The sequence below is a fragment of the Rhinoraja longicauda genome, chromosome 7 (assembly GCF_053455715.1).
Source record: "Rhinoraja longicauda isolate Sanriku21f chromosome 7, sRhiLon1.1, whole genome shotgun sequence".
Lineage (NCBI taxonomy): Eukaryota > Metazoa > Chordata > Chondrichthyes > Rajiformes > Arhynchobatidae > Rhinoraja > Rhinoraja longicauda.
Window position 1 is genome coordinate 51546182 of NC_135959.1, and position 18166 is coordinate 51564347.

The window sequence follows — 18166 nt, forward strand, 5'->3', positions numbered from 1 at the left end:
TTTACAAACAAAGACACAGAGTGCTGGAGTAACCCGGCGGGCTAAGCGGCATCGCTGGAGGACATGGATCGGTCACGTTTCGGGTCGGGAAGTGAAAATCCTCCTATCCATGTTCTCCAGAGATACTGCCTGGCCCGTTGGGTTAGTCCACCAATTTGTGTAATTGGCACCAGTGTGAACGTGGCAAACATAGCAATGCCTCATCCAGACTACGTGTCCAAGGAATCCTTTATTCGCCGTTTTTCCCCCACATGATTGGTTAATCGCTCTTTCGTGACCATATGATTGTTCCAAAGTAATTTACAATAACATTTAAAATAAATTATTTCAAACGTGAAAAAAGTATCTGAATTATTCAACGTTATTTTATGAACGCATTGTATGCGGTGTTCATATTTTTTTCAAAAGAACAGGTTTAAGCCATATCTGATTGCTAATCCATTGACTGCCAACGAGGTTAATAATAACGTTGACATTTTAGATTTTGGCGCAGGTCCTATCAGTTGGTAAGAATAGCTCTGATGATGTATCCAACGTTATTGGAACCACTGAAGACAATGGTTCAGGGCGGTAATGCCAACCATTCCATTTGAGGCGGCTGTACCGTGCACCGACTGATGTGACGGATGTTGGCCTCCGGTAAGTGAGGAAATCCTTTCTGAGCAGATCTGAGTAGTGACTTCAAATCCCAACAAATCATTCCACAGTTTGTCCCAGGTTACTCCCCAGGTGGCCCCATAGCAGAAACGTCCACGTCGCGGGGCTGGAAATTGGAAGTATCCTGAGCTAATTCTGCTACCACCATTGTCTATTGTACAAGTGAGGACCCCACTGATTATCGCCGGAAGCTTGCGCCCTTTTCAGGACGGACGATGACAGTGATGTAACATTTGAATGATGGACACGGAAGAAGAAGACTCCCGAGATTCCAATCCCTCTTCTCATCTCCCGCAACCCCCCACTCCCCCATATCATCTACCCAACCCCATCCTGCCCCGCCAGGACATTGAAAACCTTACTCCATGAACGTTGAGGGGTGGCTTTTAAGACTGGCCTACTGAGCTCTCTTTAAACAGAAGCTTTGTACTTAAAAAATGGTCAAGCAGTCCAACTTTGAATTGTGTGGACAGGTTGCGTACAAATTAAACTTCAGTAAGTAGATAAGCATCGGATGAACAATAAATATATCTGATTCGTAGACTCACGGAGCTTTGTTGCGTGGAATCAAGCCTTTCGGCTCACTCGTCCATGCTGACCAAGTTACCTAACCGAACGAGCCCTCCTTGCCTCCGCCTTTGCCCATACCCATCCAAATTTTTCTATCCATGTACTTGTCTAAGTGTCTTTCAAATTTTGTAATTGTATCCTCCTCTTCCACTTCCTCTGGCAGTTCGTTTCATGTAGGCATCATCACCTGTGTGACAAAACATTGATCCCTTATGTCCCTTTTAAATCATTCCCTTTCACCTTAAACCAATACGCTCTGGTTCTTAATTCCTCTATCGTGAAGAAAAATAAATGGCTGCTCATTTTATCAATCCCCCTCATGGTTTTATAAACCTACATAATGTCACCCCTCGGTCTCCTCCGCTCCAGAGAGAGACAAAATATTGTATCCAGCCTCTCCTTGTAGCTCAAACCCTTCAGATCAGGTAACATTCTCGTATATCTTTTCTTGTTGCACATTTTAAAATGTAATGACTTCCTTTCCACAACAGGGCCACCAGAATTGCGCAGTGCTCCAAATGTGTCCTTGCCAACATCTTGTACGGCTGTAAAATGACGAACCTGTGCACGATACCGTGACTGGCGAAGGCTAGCCAAACGTTTTCTTTCTCGGTCTACCATGGAACTATGCACCTGTACCCCAAGGTCTCTCTTTTCTACCACACTCTCCACGGCCCCATCATTGAACTAGTAAGTCATGTTCTGGTTTGTCCTGCAGAATGCAACATATCGCGTTTATCTAAATTAAACCCTACCACGCCATACCTCGGCCGATTGGCCCAGTTGATCAAATCCTGTTGGAAACATTGAAATTTTTCTCTGCCCACTATACCACAAATTTTAGTGCGATCCACAAATATACCAACCATGACACATGTTTAGATCAAAATTGTTAATGTGCACGATGAACAACAGTTGACCCAGCACCGATCCCCGCGGTACACCACTTGTTACGCGCCAGCAGTCTGGAAAACAAAACAACCTTCTCCCATCACTCTTTGTTTCCTACTTTCCCATCTAATTGGCTAGCTCGTACGAGAACCCATGTGATCTAAGCTTCTGAACCAACCTACCGTGCGGTACGTTGACAACGGCCATGTTAAAGTCGATGTAGATAATGTCTACTCATCAATTTATTGGTCGCCTCTTCAAAAAGAAAAGAATAGATCAAACAGGATACCCACCCACAATACCATGCTGGCTATCCCTAATCGCCCCCCCCCCCTTCCCTCCGTAGACCAATCCCTCAGATTCTCCTCTAATAGGTTACTCCACTGATGTTGAACTCACTGGACTATAATTGCCAAGTGTTTCATTGCAGTCTTTCTACAATAGAGGCACAAAATTAGCCCGTTTTCCGGCACATCCTCGGTTGATATCGACTATACAAATCTCTTCCAGGGACTCTGGTATTTCTTCCCTAGCTTCCCAGAATGTCCTCGAATACACTTAACCAAGTCACGAGTATTTATCTACCTTGCCGGATTTTAAGACTTCCAGCACCTCCACGTCTGTAATGTGGACTATCTTCAAACATCATTGTTATTTTCCCCCGAGTTCCCTTGCACCCATGCTCTTCTCCCCGGTAAATGCACACTTGACATTATCATTTAACATCTTGCCCATCACATGTGCTGCCACATGAAACCCACTTTGTTGATCTTTAAATGGCCTTTTCTCTCCGCAGATACGCTTTTTGACAAAAAATGATATATATTGTACCTCCTGCCATCGGGAAGAAGGTACAGGAGCCTGAAAACTGTAACGTCCTCGTTCAGGACCAGCTTCCTTCTTCCCTACAGCCATTAGGCTATCAAACACTACAAGTTCTGAACTACAGAGACTATTATTGTTATTATTATTGTATTATAATGTTTGTTTGTGTTTCGTGTACGTATGCGTGTGTGCCTGTGTGCGTGTGTCTACGTGTGTGTGTATGTATGATATGTAGATATGTGTATATGTGAGTATGTTTATATATATATATACACACTGAACTTTTTTCTCATTTATTATATTGTTTACAGTGTACAATGTTTGCATATTCTGTTGTGCTGCTGCAAGTGGGAATTTCATTTTTCTATCTGGGACATATGACAATAAACAATCTTGAATCTTGACTAATTATCTATGGTAACTAAAATGTCAGTATATCAATGAATTAAGTGAGAGCTTTACCTTTTCCGGAATATATAGTTCCCCTACATTTTATTCCTTGGAAATTCACAGATATGCGCCGCTGAGAAATTCGCAAAGTTCTACGTGCAGCACCGCTTAGGCAAGTAAGCGCCACTTTCCTCATAATAACTGCTCAATGGTTAAAAGTCTATTGAAACTAAAGAAAACCTAAGGTTAGGTTTTAATTGACGGACAATACCAGGCCTTGTGCGTATCTGAAATGGTTGTTGTCTAGTGGCACACCGCATGGATAGTTCACCAACTGTATTTGGCAGCACAGTTCTGACACAATCGATCCAGGTATATGCCGTCATGCTTATTAATCTCAGACATCCATTCCAGAGTGTTACTAGAAAAATAGTAGAGGGTTATTATTAAGGCATTCTGAACTGCATGGAAAGATACAAGTCAATGTGATACCGTTTATTTTAGTCTATATGAAACTATCCCCCATAGGCTATGTTGTATGATTGTTGGTACTGCAGTGCCCTCCATAATGTTTGGGACAAAGACCCATCATTTATTTAATTGCCTCTGTACGCCCCAATTTGACATTTGTAATAGGAAAAAAAAAATCACATGTGGTTAAAGTGCACATTGTCAGATTTTATTAAAGGGTATTTTTATACATTTTGGTTTCACCATGTAGAAATTACAGCTGTGTTTATACATAGTCCCCCCATTTCAGGGCTCCATAATGTTTGGGACACATGGCTTTGTAATTGGTCAGGTGTGTTTAAATGCCTCCTTAATGCAGGTATAAAAGAGCTCTCAGCACCTAGTCTTTCCTCCAGTCTTTCCATCACCTTTGGAAACCTTTATTGCTGTTTATCAACACGAGGACCAAAATTGTGCCAATGAAAGTTAAAGAAGCCATTATGAGACTGAGAAACTAAAATAAAACTGTTGGAGACATCAGCCAAACCTCAGGCTTACCAAAATCAACTGTTTGGAACATCATTAAGAAGAAAGAGAGCACTGGTGAGTTTACTAATCGCAAAGGGACTGGCAGGCCAAGGAAGACCTCCACAGTTGATGACAGAAGAATTCTCTCTATAATAAAGAAAAATTCCCAAACACCTGTCCGCCAGATCAGAAATACTCTTCAGGAGTCAGGTGTGGATTTGTCAATAACCAATGTCTGCAGAAGACTTCATGAACAGAAATACAGAGGCTACACTGCAAGATGCAAACCACTGGTTAGCCGCAAAAATAGGATGGCCAGGTTACAGTTTGCCAAGAAGTACTTAAAAGAGCAACCACAGTTCTGGAAAAAGGTCTTGTGGACAGATGGGACGAAGATTAACTTATATCAGAGTGATGGCAAGAGCAAAGTATGGAGGAGAGAAGGAACTGCCCAAGATCCAAAGCATACCACCTCATCTGTGAAACACGGTGGTGGGGGTGTTATGGCCTGGGCATGTATGGCTGCTGAATGTACTGGGTCACTTATCTTCATTGATGATACAACTGCTGATGGTAGCAGCATAATGAATTCTGAAGTGTATACACACATCCTATCTGCTCAAGTTCAAACAAATGCCTCAAAACTCATTGGCCGGCAGTTCATTCTACAGCAAGGCAATGATCCCAAACATACTGATAAAGCACCAAAGGAGTTTTTCAAAGCTTAAAAATTATCAATTATTGAGTGGCCAAGTCAATCACCCGATCTGAACCCAATTGAACATGCGTTTTATATGCTGAAGAGAAAACGGAAGGGGACTAGCCCCCAAAACAAGCATAAGCTAAAGATGGCTGCAATACAGGCCTGGCAGAGCATCACCAGAGAAGACATCCAGCAACCGACGATGTCCATGAATCGCAGACTTCAAGCAGTCATTGCATGCAAAGGATATGCAACAAAATACTAAACATGACTACTTTCATTTACATGACATTGCTGTGTCCCAAACATTATGGTGCCCTGAAATGGGGGGACTATGTATAAACACTGTTGTAATTTCTACATAGTGAAACCAAAATGTTTAAAGATTGCCTTTATTAAATCTGACAATGTGCACTTTAAATACATGTGATTTTTTCTATTCCAAATCTCAAATTGTGGAGTACAGAGGCAAATAAATAAATGATGGGTCTTTGTCCCAAACATTATGGAGGACACTGTACATTCAATTTCATTGTTCACATGGTCCAATGCAAGTTCCAACTCTGTACCATCCTGTCATTGGGAAATCCTGTCTGCGAATACACGGTTCGTTATGGTAGACACAAAATGCTGGAGTAACTCAGCTGGTCAGGCAGCATCTCGGGAGAGAAGGAATGGATGATGTTTCGGGTCGAGACCCTTCTTCAGTCCAACGCGGTTTCTTATAATGTGTGTACCACACTTTGCATAATGTAAAGGTAACTTTGCTCAATAACTCCAGGTTTGAATGGAACATGGTCTGGACATACCACAAAGCGGTATATTCTATGTACCGCCACATAGGTGCCATCTATTCTTATTAAATAACATTGTCGTTTTAATTTAGTTTAATTTAGCTTAGAGATGCAGCGTGAAAACAGGCCCTTCGGCCCACAGAGCCCGCACCGACCAACGGTCACCCGTACACTAGTTCTATCATACACATTAGGGACAATTAACAGAGACCAATGAACCTCTCTGGGACGTGGGAGGAAACTAGAGAACCCGGAGCAGACCCACGCGGTCACAGGGAGAACGTGCAAACTCCATACAGACATCACCCATACTCAGGATCGAAACCGGGTCTGGCGCTGTAAGGCAGCAACACTACCGCAAAAGTGTGTCGTCATAACCCGAGTTTCTGCAATGCGAAGGCAGCTCCTTGCCTTTTCAGGTACGAATTTACATACGATTTCGCATGGAGTATAGAATATTGTTCACACTATAATGTTCTAACATTACAAGTATCATTCTATACATTTCACATATTATATGAATCCATTCGGTGTGCAGTACATAAACAACTCCCACATCCTAACACAGTCCTATAATATATAAATTAGAACTTGTCCGAGAGGCCACAAACCATGCGGGGCATTTATAATACAGGGTAAATATCTATGGTTGTTGGGAATTTGTTGTTCAACACTTCATGGTTTGTGAAGACTAGATTACTTGGTTGTCGTGAAGCTGCCATACTCGCTGTTAGGAGCTTTAGTAGTATAGTAGAGGGCGCAGAAAACCTGAGAGATCGGTCATAACAGGCGATGAGCATAGTGAAGTGTTTCCAAAATACCATCAGAATATATCTCACTGAATCTCCACCCAAATCAACAGCCCTCCCCAGCTTGGTACGAACCAACCAATACTACTCTCCCCTTCGAACTAAATACCATTTGAAATTTAAAAAGACCTCTGCTGGGTCGCTAGGACCAAATCCCAGAATTGTGGGCGGCACAGTGGCGCAGCGGTAGAGACCCGGGTTTAATCCTGACTCAGGTGCTGTCTGTACGGGGGTTTGGACGTTCTTCCTGTGACCGCGTGGGTTTTCTCCGGGTCTTCTGGTTTCATGCTACACTCCAAAGACGTACAGGTTTGCATGGCAGTTGGTTTTGTAAATTGACCCCAAATGTGTGGGATAGAACTAGTGTCAGGCCGATCTCTGCTCGGCGAGGACGCGGTGGGCCGAAGGGCCTGTTTCGTACAAAACCCGCCTAACCAAGTGTACCGTGGAAGTATCTCCGCTACAAGCAGCGGCTCAAGGAGGCTGTTTGCCATCACCTGCTCTCAAGGGTGAAACTATGGATGTACGATAAATGTTCTGTTTGCCTGCGACGCCCTCATTCAGCACCTGAAGAAAGAAAGCGCAGTGACGTGATTTCAGGCAAGCGGTTTCAGAATCCTTTATCACGACTCTTCTGCTTGTGAGAGGCTCAACCAACCGACAGGAGAACAATTACGACCGCTTGGTGCTGCATGTCAGAAGGGTCAGTACAGTCGAGGTGCTGCAGGAACACGGCTGGTCGGGCCCTTATCTGCCTTTATGTAGCATGTGTACAAAGGGAGATGAATAAACGCGACAGCAAGGTTCGGATGGGTACGCACTGGGTAATTAATGGTCTGGAAATCAACCGACCCGAGTTGAAATTCTAAACATGGCAGTCGTGGAATTTAAAATCCGATCATCATATGGAATTTAAAACTAAAATACTGGAAGTCTAATGTGTCCATGAAGGTATCGATCCAGTTGGATTCCTTTAATGTCCGCTCGGGAGGGAAATTTGCAATCCTTACCTGGTCTGGTTTATATTGTCAGGGGTGTATTGCTGCTGGAGCTCACCTCTGTTAAAAGAAAAGCCAAAATAAACAGTGGGAAATTTTAACTAGCGGGGAATTTAACAGCGGCCGCTCCGGCACCAGTGACAGCTCCGGCACCTAAAACATTAGCACTGCAACACCGTATATTGTTGACTGTGAAATAGCTCAGCCAGCCATTTGGGAAGCCAATAGATGCTGGTCTTCCCTCTGACGCCTATATCCTGTAATATATAGATATACACAAAATGTTGGAGTAACTCAGCGGGCCAGGCAGCATCGCTGGGGAAAAGGGATAGGTGATACTTCGGGTCGAGACCCTTCTTCAGACTGAGAGTCAGGGGAGAGGTTTCGAGAGGGAAACCTCCCCTGATCCGGTGAGTTATTCCAGCATTCTGTGTCTATCTTCGGTATAAACCAGCATCTGGAGTTCCTCCCTACACATTCTGTAATAAATAAATGCATACTTCTAGATAACACACAAAATATGATACAGAGTAAATCAAGGCGTTCGAGCATGACTTAAACCTGGTCAAACACTTTCTTTTGGCGATTTATCCAAAGGATAATCAACATAGATATCGCTAATACACGTGTAAAACAGTTTAGTAATGATGTTCTTTAAATGGTCAGGGGTGTGGTTCGATCGAGGTGTTCTATCCAATGATTCAATGGTACTTTATTGTCACGTACCGAGGGTACAGTGAGATTCATTTTTGCATACAGTTCAACACACGTATTACTGTACATAAGGACATTTTAGATACAGTACAAGTGTATAGAAATAGTACATCGAGGCAGTGTACACTGTGATTGCTCCAATTTACTCGATTGGTGCATGTGATTTTGGTATCACGGTCTCTCCACATGCACGTGTTTTTTAATGTTCGCGGCCAGTGCAGCACTGCTACCAGTACAATCCCATCCCTCAAACCACGAGATAATCTTGAATCCAAACACTCACACCACTATAAGGAGGCCTTTCGTCGCGCGCAAGCGCTTTGCAACAACTATTGACCAAGCATCCTCACCCCTCCCTCCCTTAGGCGTCCCAATTCTCGTGGCCTTGCACGTATTCGCTGCCCAATGAATATGGTGAGAACCGAAGCGAAAATGAAATGAATTAAAAATCGGGTTAGTCTAGAACAAAAAGCAAATACATAAATGTATTAAGTCGGAGCATGCATTCAACTCTACTGCTGAAATGGTATGTTAAACAGAATTAGTTAAAGACAAATAACCAACGATGGCTCCCTTCGTAATCTTGAGCTTAGACACTGATTTCATTTAAAACTAGGAGTCGCTACAATCGCAAGTCACCTGCTATCAGAAGATTCCTGACCCGAGACGTTGCCTGTCCATTCTCTCCACGGATGTTGCCTGACCCGCAGAGTTCCTCCAGCGCTTTGTGCTTTGCTCGTGACTCCAGAATCTGCAGTGCCCCATTTCACCTGCGATCTTCTTTCACACTCAAGTGTTTCATGGTTTCATATTTAAACAGAAGTTCGACTTATTTTATATACACTGAAACATGTGCAATTTTCGTGATACAATAGTCCATTTGATTAATTGAGCAATCTATTTCGCATTACTATTTCTCCAGCTAATAGAACTTTTGTTATTTCAATTGTATTCAATATTTGTAGCACAGTAAAGTCAAGAAGTTAGATGGTATTTTTTACAGGCTGAATCTTACAATATGGGGAAGAGAATGTATGGATATAATTTTAGATACATATTAGTTCCAGCAGGATTGTCCAAGCAGAAGGCGAATGCAATAGATTGTTTACAGCTTAATTTCAAGTATTTACCTGCGTATTGGCTGTGATAACGTTTGGGCATTTCAGAATAAGTTGCTAATCTAGTGAGTGTGATACAGAGTTAACACTATTCGTGCCTGTTAGACAAAATGTGTAAGAAGGAACAGCAGATGCTGATTTACACCGGACAGACACAAAATGCTGGACGTCGATAGTCTATCTCCTGTGATGGAGGCGGTGAGATCATGAAAGGGGAGGGAGGTATCGGAAGAGTCTGAGGAAAGGTCTCAACCCAAAACGTCACCTATCCCGTTTCTCCAGAGATGCTGTCTGACCCGCTGAGTTACTCCAGCATTTTGTGTCTTTCTTTGTGTGTTAGGCACGGTTTGTCTGTTGTGTGTGCGTATACACGCATACACGTGCTTATGTGTGTACCCACCCGGGCTTCAGTCTATATTTGGCTTTCTTTCGCGAGTTATGTGGTCACAAGGCTGTCATTTGATCTGGTTCAAGGAGGCTAACAAATTACACTTACAATCCATTGCTCTCCAATATCATCAATTATTGGCCATCAGCTGCTATTCTCTGAGGCTGTATCCACAAAAGGCCTGTGTAAATTTACTCAGGCGCAATCCATTCTCATTACACGTTATGTGTTAATGTTCTAGACTAGCACGAACATTGTAACAACATCTTTACGCGCAAAAACAAAATCTCAATCTGAGCACGGGTTGGACCAACGCGGTGATTTATTTCCGTCGGAAGTGCTAGTGTGCTGCTCTACGACAAATATGACTTCGGAATGTTTTAGGAGTGGACCACAGTCATATTGTGGTCTGCTTGGGAAACAAAATAAAACTTTAGTTTGTAACTCAATCAGAATACAATATCTGTTTAAGGGACGTATGTTGCAAAATCCCACTGCTTCTGGCCGGCGTGGTCAGCTCTCTAACGATGGTACTCAACTATTGTGCTTCAGGAAACAGGGGTGGTCGAGATTGATGCCTTTACACGCTTAACATGTGCTTGGCAGTATTGCAAAGAACTATCAGCAAGGCCTTCAACTTTTGAGAGTGAGCTCTGTTTTTGTTTAAAGCACCAACTGATAACTTGTGGTGCCTTGGCTCACACCAAACATCATACGGATAGGAAGAATAATTGAAGCATTTTTGTTCTCATTTTACTATTCTTACAATGCTTAAAGACACTGGATAAACGGAAGATGTCAGATTCCAGTGTAAAACTAGATCTATTGTACACTGCCCCCCTGATCATCTGCCAATGCTACAAGAGTTTGCAAGGGACCTGACATAACTGGGATTTGAAGAAAACATATCCGTTCCGGGTGTGTAGTGTTCAGGCAGTCGCATTCAGCATAAATTCTTCAACTGCAATGTTACAGTTAAATTAAACTAGTTTTCTCTAAAATCCTTGATAGATTTACTGCGTCTATGTGGTTTCCTGGTTTCGAAAAGCGAGGTAGTGCATTGTGAATTGGTACCAGAATGGTAGAAGATCTGAACGAACAGTCGTAACGCAGTTTTCACTACCTTCCATCTGCACTGTGCAGCTTGCCTCCAAACCTAAGTCTCTCAGTTAACATACACCCACAAATGGAAGCCGATTACGGACTGAACTTTGTTCAGTTTTATTGCATTCCCTATCCGAATGTGGATAGTGCTTGAGCGATTTTGTATGAAAACTAATTGTGTTTAAAATGCAAAACGCGAGGACTGGTGGGCTCATTCATGCCCGCCCGGTAGACGATGGCCAATGATATGCTCTGCCTTAAATACAAAAGGTTTTCTTTTTGAGCTCAATTCTCAGAATACTTTTCATTCAATAGAACTATGTGTACAACATCCCGATTCTAGCATGCTGACTATTATTAGTAACCAAAATGAGAGGGAAATAAGTGTAATGATACACATTGCAACATTAGTAGAATATTTTTGGGTAACGATATTGTGATTGACGGCGATATGTACAAGGGCTGATCTCGATAGATTGCTTCTCTATGTAGTTTAAATGCATGTAGCAAGAATTAAAGGATAGAACACAAGACCTGGTGATAACATTCGAATAGGTATGAAGATGGTCAAACACTGCATTTTGCCATCGCTGACAGAAGCCTCACAAGCTGAAAGGTTAAGGCAGATCAAGACCAAATTTGATCAACTCAGTTCTACTGTGGGAGGTTCCTGATTTGCTGAGCGGCTTTCGCAATCCCTACAACATGGTTCGCCAGCGTCAAAGTGATTTCGAAATGAATTTCAAAATCCCACATACCTGTTTAGCTTAGTCTTGATCTGCCCTTTGTACCCATCGGAGTATCTGCACCAGGACATAAATGGAGCTATAACAAGGAGGATGCGCTGAGAAAAAAGTGCACCGTTAAGTCTCAGTCTAAGCACTTCGCACCATCATGCTCAACGTCACAGTCAAGCCAAGGTCTAGGACTCCCTGTTAACGTGAATGCTGTCCAGTATTTCAACTATATAAAAAAAAGTAATGCCCCAGAGCGTTTGTTTTCAAGGTACGTGCACAATCTACTAATGAAGTAATGTACATCAAACTATATGCCTTTTTAGCAAGGTTGCATACCTGGTAGTTAGTTCCAGGTCCACATGTTGTCCCATATCACCATATACTTTTGCATGTTCTCGAATACTGCAGGCATGTTATACTATAAGGCACAAAACCACTCGTCCATTTTGATTGTAACTTGCGTTGACCCATTTGACCTGGGAGTCAATCCGTATCACGCCGAGACTATCTTTCCCTGGTGCTGATAAAGATTAACGCCACAACCGCTCATGTGTATAGATAAAACACAAATCCTGCCAACAGTTAACAAGCTCCCACCCGATCAATTTCACGACAGCATTTTACTGGCCTTTGGGTTTCTCAAAGCCAACCGCGATTGCGATGATCGTGTTTTAATGATCTCAGAAAGGTATATTCATATTATCGTAAAATGTGACATTAAGATAATAAGGGAAATAGAGTATTTAACGTCAAAATCTGATTATGTGCATATTGAATAGGAAACACGGGAATATTGTGCCCTTACCTGCCATCCGCGAATAATTTCCTACAGAGGTAATTCTTGCAATCCTAGGTACATGCAAACCTAGGTATTGGTAGGTCGATAAAAAGCTGGAGAGAGTAATGTTCTACATGTTAAGAAAATACTATTTATGAGGAAGCTAACTACACATTGGAAGATACCTGGAAACATAAATAGCAACATTTAAGGCTTGGTTTTGATAGGGGTTTATAGTGAAAGGGATAAACAGTTCTGGAGCTTGTTTGCTTGGAGGTTGTTTCAAATGTTATCTCCCCCTCCCCCAACCTCTACCCTGTCAAGTTTGCCATTCTCGCCAGAATTCCTCTGACTTTGACAACCATGTTCTCCACGCAGTGCTTCTACCTACCGGGCTGCACATTGACATGCAATGGAGCCATCCTCGACAACAAAACCCTACAAATAATGGAACACTTGGAAGTATCACAACGATAATTAAGCTGACTATCTAATATATCACAGAATATTTAAGAAAACGATTCAAATATCTTGGAATCTGGTCGAATCCATTATTCCATATCTCCATATAGATGCAGACACGGGTGCGATTACAGGGGGGGGGGGATTTTTAATACTTTTCTGGGGCGGAGAATAAGAAAATTGTAAAAAAACTTTTCATAATGTGTATTTACCGCTCTTTTAAATTCGACTTTTACGGTAAGAATATACAAGGTGACCTAATTGTTCAGCGATGGACAATGTTCGCAATTAAGGAAGCATTGAGGTTTGGTTATAGATATTTAGTACTTTGTTATTTGGAACCACACCAAGAAAAAAAAAACCAAGACTGTGGTTATATTAATTTGCCAGTCAGAAACTACATAAACAGGGCAAATCAAGCAGCACACTCCAGAAGCATATCTTTAAGGTCTGCAATAAAGTCTGTATAAAGTCAATTTGTCTCCCCACTGGATGCAACAGAGCAGTTTGAACAAAAGAGCTCTCTACCTTTGTGGAGCTGTGCGGGAATCTTTTCAGAGGCGGCTGATCCCGCACGGGTCAGCGGATTCATTTGCTAAAATCTTCTATATTTTTCTTTAAGGTTTTTTTAGTATAATTGTACTGTATCACTCCAGACTTAGATCCATCACGCCATTCCATCTAACAAATACTTTAGATCGGTAAATATCCACGAATGACCTGACAGTAATTTAATTATTGGACTATGAGGAGCAACGTGTAGTCCTGGCTAGAAAACGGGCAGTCCGAACAATTGTGTCATTTTAGCTGCACCCTTTAATAATAATAATAATAATATGTAAGGTGGAATATGTTGATCTATAAGTCAGTATATACTGCATCGAGGCAATAATTTGACTACCACATCTATGCATAATCATATCTAAGTTCTTATATATTCAAGTCTTCAAGTATTATGTTATTTTATGGATTGTTATTTTAATACAATCCAACTTGAATGTGACAAATTAAATACACACATTTAAAAGGGATACAATGTGGAAGGCATTGCGGATATTTGGCATTGGTTTCTGCAATAAGTTGCAGCCAATTAAAGGAACGCACGTGGTAAATAAGAACTAAGTATGATTAGGAAGTTAAAAATCAGCCTGCATAGCATGCAGCCATATTTTAAAATAAACTGTCATTTTAAATGCCTCAGTTAGAAATCTCGCCGGGTTGTATGCAGGTTTAGCACAGCATTCCGATTCAGGCCCGAAGTGTAAATGTTTCCCCACCAGATGGAGTGACCTGCTCAATTACTACCAAGTCTGGACAAGCAGATGCTTTCTCACTAGTCAATCTGCAACATTGTAGGAGAAGCCATCTAAGGATCACCTCACATCGACAGCGAGAAGAACCAAGGAGGACCACACTCTGCCAATTCAAGTTTCTTTGCAATCAACTTCACAGCTCAGTTTTAGAAATAAATCCAATGGTGAACAACATTGATCTATCACCAATAGGTGTTAGTACTGAATACTACGTTATAATCTTTTATATTCTTCCCGATATCTTCATTAATAATGTAAACTATATTGGGTTTCGAAGTTTTAAACTCATCTCCTGATTTCAATTTACACTCGCAGCAATCAAGCGAAGTTGTTGCTCCATTCTTATTCTTCGCCCCCCCAAAAAATATTAAAAAATCACTTTATTTCAACTCTGCTAGAATTTAGTTGCCAAGCAACCGGTGCTAGCTAATCGATCGGAGAAATGAGATTTTGTTTTAAAAGGCTGCTGTGTTTTAATGAATTGTCGAAACCTGGAAAACAAGTTGCAGGTTGGGGCAGAATCTGTCCTAACGTGAAGGGAATGGAAACTCTCAGCAAGACCCCTTGCAATTCGCCAGCACCTTTTAAGACAGATTCCTCAGGGGCTTTCTCTGCAGCAAGGATGCAGGCCACTTTTGGCTGAAACGATTGCAACATTTTTGTCAGATACATTCCTTTTCTATCTGTAACTGGGAGTGTGTACTGATTAAAGTATAGCAAACTGCACGTGCAAACCTGTTATTTTTTTTTACCGAGGAGGAGGGAGTGGGTGGGTCAGTGGGAGGTTAGAGCAGCTGAAATTGTAGCATTTATTGCAATGAGAACAGAGGGAGGCTTAAGCAGAATAGGCGCACTTTAACTTGAGTCCAGATGGGCATCCGTAGCGATTCGCAATTAAAATGCAGATCAGTTTAACAAGACACAAATATACACCTGCGCTTACATGTGACGGCTGCACATGGTTTCCAATATAGCCCTAATTGGAAAAGTTAAAGATTTCCTTGTATAAAACTGTGGTATTTTGTCATTTCACCTTTCCGTGCTCAACATTAAAAATAAATTCAACTTGATCTCGATCGTAATTGGAAGATGGCTCACACTATTAGGCGCGCATATCATGTGTTATTTTAAAAAGAACGGAAATTATCCAGGACAATACCATCTAACCAATATCGCTTGACGAAACTTAAGACATGTCCTTCCACAGCACCTTCCGCAACGGGCAGTGTAACATGTTGTCAAACTGTTGCTTAAATTAACTTACGACACACCTTGCGAGAGAATTAACTAGAAATTAATATGCTCATTCCATTCCTAAGCTGGAAGATCAAGCCGCAGAATGTGTTAAACTAACCACTAATATTTATTTCCTGGCGCCGTTTCTGAATCATTTATAAAGTAGCACAACCTCTCCTCGAGTCAGCCCAAGTCAAGCGTGTAAATCGGAAGCTTGCAATTAGTTAAAAGGATGAGCCGAACATATTACAAATATTGCAACTTTGTCTTTTTCCTCGTGATACTAATGGAGTCACAACACCGATTAATTCCCACCAAGCGCGTTGGGAAACTTACATAAGAATACAACTCAGTTGAACAGGTTCGGTACAAAATACACCTGTTGCTGCACCTTGTGGGATTTCATTAATTAGAAACACAGCTTCAACATGAACTAAGCGCTCATGTGGTAAATCCAGACCGTTCTTCCAACTTTTTAATAAAGATTAATCACGTCGAACGTCACCCAAAAACTGATAAGGAAAGTATTTTGGAATATCGCCTAATTTATAACAATCGCCAATTACTTTGAAATCTACCTCGCCCGTCCAAGCACATCAACAGCTCACTTCCCTCTCAATGTGCCACTTGCACTTAAAGGCGAATGAATTTGAACGGGTGAAAGCGGCAGCAAAGATTGCCCAAACATAACGCATACATGTGAATATTGGGTCCAAAACCTGGCACTCCCTTCCCAAATGCGCGGTGGGATCGTTTAACCACAAGAACCCTATGATGAAAGCAATCCCGCTTCAAGAAAGCGGTTCAACGCCACCTTCTCAAGGACAGTGCTGGGTGGACAATAAATGCTGGTATTCTGGCGACACAAACACATCATAAGTGAATATATATAACTATAGCCATTCGCAGAATAAATAGATGACATAAACAAAGGCACAATGAGATAATATGGCTATACAATCACCCTGTGTTTTGTATTTCAATAACCCTACAATTTCTGCACAAGAACGCGAATATATTAAAACCTAGTGAATAATTGACAAGTAAATGTTTTAAAGATTAGGGGGGGAAAGGCGGAAGTAGTGGTTTTCCGGAGAAGAACCGAGGCGAGACTGTAATCGTCAGGCGCTGGGAAACCGAGGGCAGCTGGATGTGCGACCGAAAGATACATCTGTACGAGAGAGAAATAAATCCACGCTAACATCCTAGTAACAGGGATCTTTCTGCAAACATACCTTTTGCGCATCCCATGTCGTGGAAATGTTAAATGGAAACATATAAACGTGTTAAGAAAATGCGATGAGAAAGGGAATTCGAAATATATGATGAGCAATTTAAATTGAGAAGAAACAAATTGATGGAGTGGTATCAAACGGTTTAAAGTTTACCACCTAGAAAATATATCTTATTATTTATTATGCTTTATCTTTGACTCCGCCTTGCCTTACAGGCTTCAGTTACTTTTCAATGGGTCAATTCGGATTGTTTTTTCTTCAATAAAACTTCTCCGGAATAAATTGAACCAATATGGGGAAAAATTGAACAATTTCTTATTTCACGCAGTTCTCCAGTGACCCTTCTGACATCTAATGGGAATCCAACGTCAACGCTTCGTTTCCTTCAAAACATCAAACTTGCAACATCAGATGTGGGCCTAAGTTTCCGAGGTTTAAATACCCCGGGAATGACACACAAATCATTTGGGATGGCGCTCCTTCTTGAGCACAGGAATCAACATAATTGGGGAGAGTTTATACTGTTCTGACCATTTCCTAATATGCAGCCCACTTCATGTGTAAAACCAAAATGTATTTTTGGAATCACATGTTATTTGCTAACACTAGTCTATCTTACTGTCAAAACTGATGTTCCCACAAATCCCACGATTCATTAGTATCACTTGGCCAGTGATCAGCACGGTTCCCAGTGACGAGAAACGTTCCTATTTGGGATTGCTGCTATTGTGATCTAGAATTCCCAGTGCAACGCTGCGTGGACCCACAACTTCCTATTGGCACACACACCGCAAGCACGGGTCTTCTAAAACAACGGCGGAAAAATATAATGGCAAAATGATCATACATTCCCAGATCTAACTGTAATATAGCACTCCACTGACGTCACACGCCGAGCTGTTCAAAGAAAAGAATATAATCCCGAGCATGCCAACAACCTAACATGTGTTGTCGCCTCTTGCGAATATTTAGTATTTTAAAACAATAACGAACCTCTGTACCAAGCAGCTCGCTGCATCAATCTCCTCTCCATTTCACACCATCAACAACGTTTTGACAGTCAAAAATATCTAGGCTGGCTCATATGTATCGTTTCAGAATATACAGGAAAAGCAGATTTATAATAGCATCGCACATCAATGTCAGGCATGCATTTGTAAAAAAATAATGTTAAACTATCAAATAGTCGGGAAACGGATATTGCGAATTATTGCACAGCGGTTATTTTTCATTATTTCTAAACAAATTTCTCATGCATGAAGCAAAATACTGGCAAATATAAATGCAATACATATATATCATTGCAATAAATAAATGCAATAAATATATACCATTGTAATTTTATTCTGTATTTTTGGTGGGATGTCACTGGTATAAAGCTTGAAAGGATGCTTGTGGGGGAAAAAACCTGAAGAACAGCGAACTCTGCTACAAATCAAAACGGCTTACGACCTTTGTCCACAGGT

General features: G+C 41.5%; 2 protein-coding genes and 1 long non-coding RNA gene across 4 annotated transcripts in view; 1 reads left to right on the plus strand and 2 right to left on the minus strand.

Annotated features, from left to right (window-relative positions):
- The window catches only part of LOC144595284 (uncharacterized), a 100724-nt gene extending 97434 nt beyond the window's left edge, over positions 1-3290 (plus strand). The window contains exons 4-6 of the long non-coding RNA XR_013547479.1: positions 482-639; positions 1719-1917; positions 2915-3290. This is a non-coding gene — a long non-coding RNA (uncharacterized LOC144595284). The remainder of the gene's footprint in view (positions 1-481; positions 640-1718; positions 1918-2914) is intronic.
- The window catches only part of mrps9 (mitochondrial ribosomal protein S9), a 179251-nt gene that overhangs the window by 154716 nt on the left and 6369 nt on the right, over positions 1-18166 (minus strand). The gene's annotated exons all lie outside the window — the stretch shown is intronic.
- pou3f3b (POU class 3 homeobox 3b) overlaps positions 1-18166 on the minus strand; it is a 67224-nt gene that overhangs the window by 45398 nt on the left and 3660 nt on the right. Inside the window, exon 2 of one of the 2 annotated variants that reach the window (XM_078402587.1) lies at positions 7632-7675. The exons of the other annotated variant lie outside the window; for it this stretch is intronic. The gene's annotated coding sequence lies outside the window, so the exon portion shown is untranslated. Of the gene's footprint in view, positions 1-7631; positions 7676-18166 lie in introns of those variants that run through there. 2 annotated transcript variants of the gene reach the window in all.